Raw genomic sequence first — 8,329 nt, forward strand, 5'->3', positions numbered from 1 at the left:
CTCTGGACTCACTGCACTGCATCCCCAGTGGTGCCAGTGCACTCTCTGGACTCACTGCACTGCATCACCAGTGGTGGCAGTGTACTCTCTGGACTCACTGCACTGCATCCCCAGTGGTGCCAGTGCACTCTCTGGAGTCACTGCGCTGCATCCCCAGTGGTGTTAGTGCCCTCTGTGGACTCACTGCACTACATCCCCTGTGGGGCCAGTGCACTCTCTGGACTCACTGCAGTGCATCCCCAGTGGTGCGAGAGCACTCTCTGGACTCACTGCAGTGCATCCCCAGTGTTGCCAGTGCACTCTCTGGACTCACTGCACTGCATCCTCAGTGGTGCCAGTGCACTCTCTGGACTCACTGCACTGCATCCCCAGTGGTGCCAGTGCACTCTCTGGAGTCACTGCAGTGCATCCCCAGTGGTGCCAGTGCACTCTCTGGACTCACTGCACTGCATCCCATTGGTGCTAGTGCACTCTCTGGACTCACTGCACTGCATCACCAGTGGTGCCACTGCACTCTCTGGACTCACTGCACTGCATCCCCAGTTGTGCCAGTGCACTCTCTGGACTCACTGCAGTGCATCCCCAGTGGTGCCAGTGCACTCTCTGGACTCACTGCAGTGCTTCCGCACTGGTGCCAGTGCACTCTCTGCACTCACTGCACTGCATCAACAGTGGTGCCTCTGCACTCTCTGGAGTCACTGCACTGCATCCCCAGTGGTGCCAGTGCACTCTCAGGACTCACTGCAGTGCATCCCCAGTGGTGCCAGTGCACTCTCTGGACTCACTGCACTGCATCCCCAGTGGTGCCAGTGCACTCTCTGGACTCACTGCAGTGCATCACCAGTGGTGCCTTTGCACTCTCAGGACTCACTGCAGTGCATCCCCAGTGGTGCCAGTGCACTCTCTGGACTCACTGCACTGCATCCCCAGTGGTGCCAGTGCACTCTCTGGACTCACTGCATTGCATCACCAGTGGTGCCTTTGCACTCTCAGGACTCACTGCACTGCATCCCCAGTGGTGCCAGTGCACTCTCTGGAGTCACAGCACTGCATCAACAGTGGTGCCTCTGCACTCTCTGGAGTCACTGCAGTGCATCCGCAGTGGTGCCAGTGCACTCTTTCGAGTCACTGCAGTGCATCCCCAGTGGTGCCAGTGCACTCTCTGGACTCACTGCACTGCATCCCCAGTGGTGCCAGTGCACTCTCTGCACTCACTGCACTGCATCCCCAGTGTTCCCAGAGCACTCTCTGGACTCACTGCAGTGCATCCCCAGTGGTGCCAGTGCACTCTCTGGACTCACTGCACTGCATCCCCAGTGGTGCCACTGCACTCTCTGGACTCACTGCACTGCATCACCATTGGTGCCAGGGCACTCTCCGGACTCACTGCAGTGAATCCCCAGTGGTGCCACTGCACTCTTTCGAGTCACTGCACTGCATCCGCATTAGTGCCAGTGCATTCTCTGGACTCATTGCAGTGCATACCCAGTGGTGCCAGTGCACTCTCTGGACTCACTGCACTGCATCCCCAGTGGTGCCAGTGCACTCTCCGGACTCACTGCACTGCATCCCTAATGGTGACAGTGCACTCTCTGGACTCACTGCACTGCATCCCCAGTGGTGCCAGTTCACTCTCTGCACTCACTGCACTGCATCCCCGGTGTTCCCAGAGCACTCTCTGGACTCACCGAGGTACATCCCCAGTGGTGTCAGTGCACTCTCTGGACTCACTGCACTGCATCCCCAGTGGTGCCAGTGCACTCTCTGGACTCACTGCAGTGCAGCCCCTGAGGTACCAGTGTACTCTCTGGACTCACTGCACTGCATCCCCAGTGGTGACAGTGCACTCTCTGGAATCACTGCAGTGCATCCCCAGTGGTGCCATTACACTCTCTGGACTCACTGCACTGCATCCCTAGTGGTGCCTGTGCACTCTCTTGAGTCACTGTACTGCATCCCCAGTGGAGCCAGTGCACTCTCTGGACTCACTGCACTGCATCCCCAGTGGTGCCAGTGCACTCTCTGGACTCACTGCACTGCATCCCCAGTGGTTCCAGTGCACTCTCTGGATCACTGCACTGCATCACCATTGGTGCCAGGGCACTCTCCGGACTCACTGCAGTGCATCCCCAGTGGTGCCAGTGCACTCTTTCGAGTCACTGCACTGCATCCCCAGTGGTGCCAGTGCATTCTCTGGACTCACTGCAGTGCATCCGTATTGGTACCAGTGCAGTCTCTGGAGTCACTGCAGTGCATCCCCAGTGGTGCCAGTGCACTCTCTGGACTCACTGCACTGCATCCCCAGTGCTGACAGTGCACTCTCTGGACTCACTGCACTGCATCCCCAGTGGTGCCAGTGTACTCTCTGGACTCAGTGCACTGCATCCCCAGTGGTGCCAGTGCACTCTCTGGACTCACTGCACTGCATCCCCAGTGGTGCCAGTGCACTCTCTGGACTCAGTGTAGTGCATCCCCTTTTGTGCCAGTGCACTCTCTGGACTCACTGCACTGCATCCCCAGTGGTGCCAGTGCACTCTCTGGACTAACTGCACTGCATCCCCATTGGTGCCAGTGCACTCTCTGGACTCACTGCAGTGCATCCCCAGTGCTGACAGTGCACTCTCTGGACTCACTGCACTGCATCCCCAGTGGAGACAGTGCACTCTCTGTAGTCAGTGCGCTGCATCCCCAGTGGTTCCAGGGCACTCTCTCGACTCACTGCACTGCAACTCCAGTGGTGCCAGTGCACTCTCTGGACTCAATGCAGTGCATACCCAGTGGTGCCAGTGCACTCTCTGGAGTCACTGCGCTGCATCCCCAGTGGTGTTAGTGCCCTCTGTGGACTCACTGCACTACATCCCCTGTGGGGCCAGTGCACTCTCTGGACTCAGTGCAGTGCATCCCCAGTGGTGCGAGTGCACTCTCTGGACTCACCGGGGTGCATCCCCAGTGGTGCCAGTGCACTCTGTGGACTCACTGCAGTGCATCCTCAGTGTTGCCAGTGCACTCTCTGGAGTCACTGCACTGCATCCTCAGTGGTGCCAGTGCACTCTCTGGACTCACTGCACTGCATCCCCAGTGGTGCCTATGCACTCTCTGGACTAACTGCACTGCATCCCATTGGTGCTAGTGCACTCTCTGGACTCACTGCACTGCATCCCCAGTGGTGCCAGTGCACTCTATGGACTCACTGCACTGCATCCCCAGTTGTGCCAGTGCACTCTCTGGACTCACTGCAGTGCATCCCCAGTGGTGCCAGTGCACTCTCTGGACTCACTGCACTGCATCACCATTGGTGCCAGGGCACTCTCCGGACTCACTGCAGTGCATCCGCAGTGGTGCCAGTGCACTCTTTCGAGTCACTGCAGTGCATCCCCAGTGGTGCCAGTGCACTCTCTGGACTCACTGCACTGCATCCCCAGTGGTGCCAGTGCACTCTCTGCACTCACTGCACTGCATTCCCAGTGTTCCCAGAGCACTCTCTGGACTCACTGCAGTGCATCCCCAGTGGTGCCAGTGCACTCTCTGGACTCACTGCACTGCATCCCCAGTGGTGCCACTGCACTCTCTGGACTCACTGCACTGCATCACCATTGGTGCCAGGGCACTCTCCGGACTCACTGCAGTGCATCCCCAGTGGTGCCAGTGCACTCTTTCGAGTCACTGCACTGCATCCCCATTAGTGCCAGTGCATTCTCTGGACTCATTGCAGTGCATCCCCAGTGCACTCTCTGGACTCACTGCACTGCATCCCCAGTGGTACCAGTGCACTCTCCGGACTCACTGCACTGCATCCCTAATGGTGCCAGTGCACTCTCTGGACTCACTGCACTGCATCCCCAGTGGTGCCAGTTCACTCTCTGCACTCACTGCACTGCATCCCCGGTGTTCCAAGAGCACTCTCTGGACTCACCGAGGTGCATCCCCAGTGGTGCCAGTGCACTCTCTGGACTCACTGCACTGCATCCCCAGTGGTGCCAGTGCACTCTCTGGACTCACTGCAGTGCAGCCCCTGAGGTACCAGTGTACTCTCTGGACTCACTGCACTGCATCCCCAGTGGTGACAGTGCACTCTCTGGAATCACTGCAGTGCATCCCCTGTGGTGCCATTGCACTCTCTGGACTCACTGCACTGCATCCCCAGTGGTGCCTATGCACTCTCTGGACTAACTGCACTGCATCCCCAGTGGAGTCAGTGCACTCTATGGACTAAGTGCACTGCATACCCAGTGGTGCCAGTGCACTCTCTGGACTCACTGCACTGCATCCCCAGTGGTGCCAGTGCACTCTCTGGACTCACTGCACTGCATCCCCAGTGGTTCCAGTGCACTCTCTGGATCACTGCACTGCATCACCATTGGTGCCAGGGCACTCTCTGGACTCACTGCAGTGCATCCCCAGTGGTGCCAGTTCACTCTCTGCACTCACTTCACTGCATCCCCGGTGTTCCCAGAGCACTCTCTGGACTCACGGAGGTGCATCCCCAGTGGTGCCAGTGCACTCTCTGGACTCACTGCAGTGCATCCCCTTTTGTGCCAGTGCACTCTCTGGACTCACTGCACTGCATCCCCAGTGGTGCCAGTTCACTCTCTGCACTCACTTCACTGCATCCCCGGTGTTCCCAGAGCACTCTCTGGACTCACGGAGGTGCATCCCCAGTGGTGCCAGTGCACTCTCTGGACTCACTGCACTGCATCCCCAGTGGTTCCAGGGCACTCTCTGGACTCACTGCAGTGCAGCCCCTGAGGTACCAGTGTACTCTCTGGACTCACTGAACTGCATCCCTAGTGGTGACATTGCACTCTCTGGAATCACTGCAGTGCATCCCCTGTGGTGCCATTGCACTCTCTGGATTCACTGAACTGCATCCCTAGTGGTGCCAGTGCACTCTATGGACTAACTGCACTGCATACCCAGTGGTGCCAGTGCACTCTCTGGACTCACTGCACTGCATCCCCAGTGGTGCCAGTGCACTCTCTGGACTCACTGCACTGCATCCCCAGTGGTTCCAGTGCACTCTCTGGATCACTGCACTGCATCACCATTGGTGCCAGGGCACTCTCTGGACTCACTGCAGTGCATCCCCTATGGTGCCAGTGCACTCTTTCGAGTCACTGCACTGCATCCCCAGTGGTGGCAGTGCATTCTCTGGATTCACTGCAGTGCATCAGTATTGGTGCCAGTGCAGTCTCTGGAGTCACTGCAGTGCATCCCCAGTGGTGCCAGTGCACTCTCTGGACTCACTGCACTGCATCCCCAGTGGTGCCAGTGTACTCTCTGGACTCAGTGCACAGCATCCCAAGTGGTGCCACTGCACTCTCTGGACTCACTGCAGTGCATCCCCAGTGGTGCCAGTGCACTCTCTGGACTCACTGCACTGCATCCCCAGTGGTGCCAGTGTACTCTCTGGACTCAGTGCACAGCATCCCAAGTGGTGCCACTGCACTCTCTGGACTCACTGCAGTGCATCCCCAGTGGTGCCAGTGCACTCTCTGGACTCACTGCACTGCATCCCCAGTGGTGCCAGTGCACTCTCTGGACTCACTGCAGTGCATCCCCAGTGGTGCCAGTGCACTCTCTGGACTCACTGCACTGCATCCCCAGTGCTGACAGTGCACTCTCTGGACTCACTGCACTGCATCACCAGTGGTGGCAGTGTACTCTCTGGACTCACTGCACTGCATCCCCAGTGGAGACAGTGCACTCTCTGTAGTTAGTGCGCTGCATCCCCAGTGGTTCCAGGGCACTCTCTTGACTCACTGCACTGCAACTCCAGTGGTGCCAGTGCACTCTCTGGACTCACTGCAGTGCATACCCAGTGGTGCCAGTGCACTCTCTGGAGTCACTGCGCTGCATCCCCAGTGGTGTTAGTGCCCTCTGTGGACTCACTGCACTACATCCCCTCTGGGGCCAGTGCACTCTCTGGACTCACTGCATTGCTACCCAGTGGTGCGAGAGCACTCTCTGGACTCACTGCACTGCATCCTCAGTGTTGCCAGTGCACTCTCGGGACTCACTGCACTGCATCCCCAGCGGTGCCAGTGCACTCTCTGGAGTCACTGCAGTGCATCCCCTTTTGTGCCAGTGCACTCTCTGGACTCACTGCACTGCATCCCATTGGTGCTAGTGCACTCTATGCACTCACTGCACTGCATCAACAGTGGTGCCTCTGCACTCCCTGGAGTCACTGCACTGCATCCCCAGTGGTGCCAGTGCACTCTCTGGACTCACTGCACTGCATCCCCAGTGGTGCCAGTGCACTCTCTGGACTCACTGCAGTGCATCACCTGTGGTGCCAGTGCACTCTCTGGACCCACTGCAGTGCATCCCCAGTGGTGCCAGTGCACTCTCTGGAGTACTGCACTGCATCCCCAGTGGTGCCAGTGCACTCTCTGGACTCACTGCAGTGCATCCCCAGTGGTGCCAGTGCACTCTCTGGACTCACTGCACTGCATCCCCAGTGGTGCCAGTGCACTCTCTGGACCCACTGCAGTGCATCCCCAGTGGTGCCAGTGCACTCTCTGGGCTCAGTGCACTGCATCCCCAATGGTGCCAGTGCACTCTCTGTAGTCACTGCACTGCGTCCCCAGTGGTGCCAGTGCACTCTCTGGACTCACTGCAGTGTATCCCCTGTGGTGCCAGTGCAATCTGTGGACTCACTGCAGTGCATTCCCTGTGGAGTCATTGCAGTCTCTGGACTCACTGCACTGCATCCCCAGTGGTGCCAGTGCACTCTCTGGACTCACTGCACTGCATCCCCAGTGGTGCCAGTGCACTCTGTGGACTCACTGCACTGCATCCCCAGTGGTGCCTGTGAAGTCTCTGGACTCACTGCAGTGCAACCCCAGTGGTGCCAGTGCACTCTCTGGACTCAATGCACTGCATCCCCTTTGGTGCCAGTGCACTCTCTCGACTCACTGCAGTGCATCCCCAGTGGTGCCAGTGCACTCTCTGGACTCACTGCAGTGCATTCCCTGTGGAGTCGGTGCAGTCTCTGGACTCACTGCAGTGAATCTCCCGTGGTGCCAGTGCACTCTCTGGACTCACTGCACTGCATCCCCAGTGGTGCCAGTTCACTCTCTGGACTCACTGAACTGCATCCCCATTGGTGCCAGGGCACTCTGTGGACTCACTGCACTGCATCCCCAGTGGTGCCTCTGAAGTCTCTGGACTCACTGCAGTGCAACCCCAGTGGTGCCAGTGCACTCTCTGGACTCAATGCACTGCATCCCCTTTGGTGCCAGTGCACTCTCTGGACTCACTGCAGTGCATCCCCAGTGGTGCCAGTGCACCCTCAGGACTCACTGCACTGCATCCCCAGTGGTGCCAGTGCACTCTCTGGACTCACTGAAGTGCATCCCCAGTGGAGCCAGTGCTCTCTGTGGACTCACTGCACTGCATCCCCAGTGGTGCCAGTGCACTCTCTGGACTCAATGCACTGCATCCCCAAGTGCCAGTGCACTCTCTGGACTCACTGCACTGCATCCCCACTGGAGCCAGAGCACTCTCTGGACTCACTGCAGTGCATCCCCAGTGGTGACAGTGCACTCTCTGTAGTCACTGCGCTGCATCCCCAGTGGTGACAGCGCACTCTCTGGAAACTTGTGCTGCATCCCCATTGGTGCCAGTGCACTCTCTGGACTCACTGCAGTGTAACCCCTGCGGTGCCAGTGCACTCTGTGCTCTCAGTGCAATGCATCCCCATTGGTGCCAGTGCACTCTCTGTACTCACTGCAGTGCATTCCCAGTTGTGCCAGTGCACTCTCTGGACGCCTTGCAGTGAATCCCCGGTGGTGCCAGAGCACTCTCTGGACTCACTGAACTGAATCCCCAGTGGTGCTAGTGCACTCTCTGCACTCACTGTACTGCATCCCCAGTGGTTCCTGTGAAGTCTCTGGACTCAGAGCAGTGCATCCCCAGTGGTGCCAGAGAACTCTCTGGACTCACTGCAGTGCATCCCCAGTGGTGCCAGTGCACTCTCTGGAGTCACTGCACTGCATCCCCAGTGGTGTCAGTACACTTTCTGGACTCACTGCAGTGCATCCCCTGTGGTGCCATTGCACTCTCAGGACTCACTGCACTGCATCCCCAGTGGTGCCAGTGCACTCTCTGGACTCACTGCACTGCATTCCCAGTGGTGCCAGTGCACTCTCTGGACTCACTGCAGTGCATCCCCTGTGGTGCCAGGGCACTCTCTGCAGACAATGCAGTGCATCCCCAAAGATGACAGTGCACTCTCTGGACTCACTGTACTGCTCGAGCCGCGGCAGCCGCTCCAGCCGCGGTAGCCCCTCCAACCTCGGCAGCCGCTCCAGCCGCTCCAGCCGCG

The sequence above is a fragment of the Anser anser genome (assembly GCF_964211835.1).
Source record: "Anser anser genome assembly, contig: HAP1_SCAFFOLD_32, whole genome shotgun sequence".
NCBI lineage: Eukaryota > Metazoa > Chordata > Aves > Anseriformes > Anatidae > Anser > Anser anser.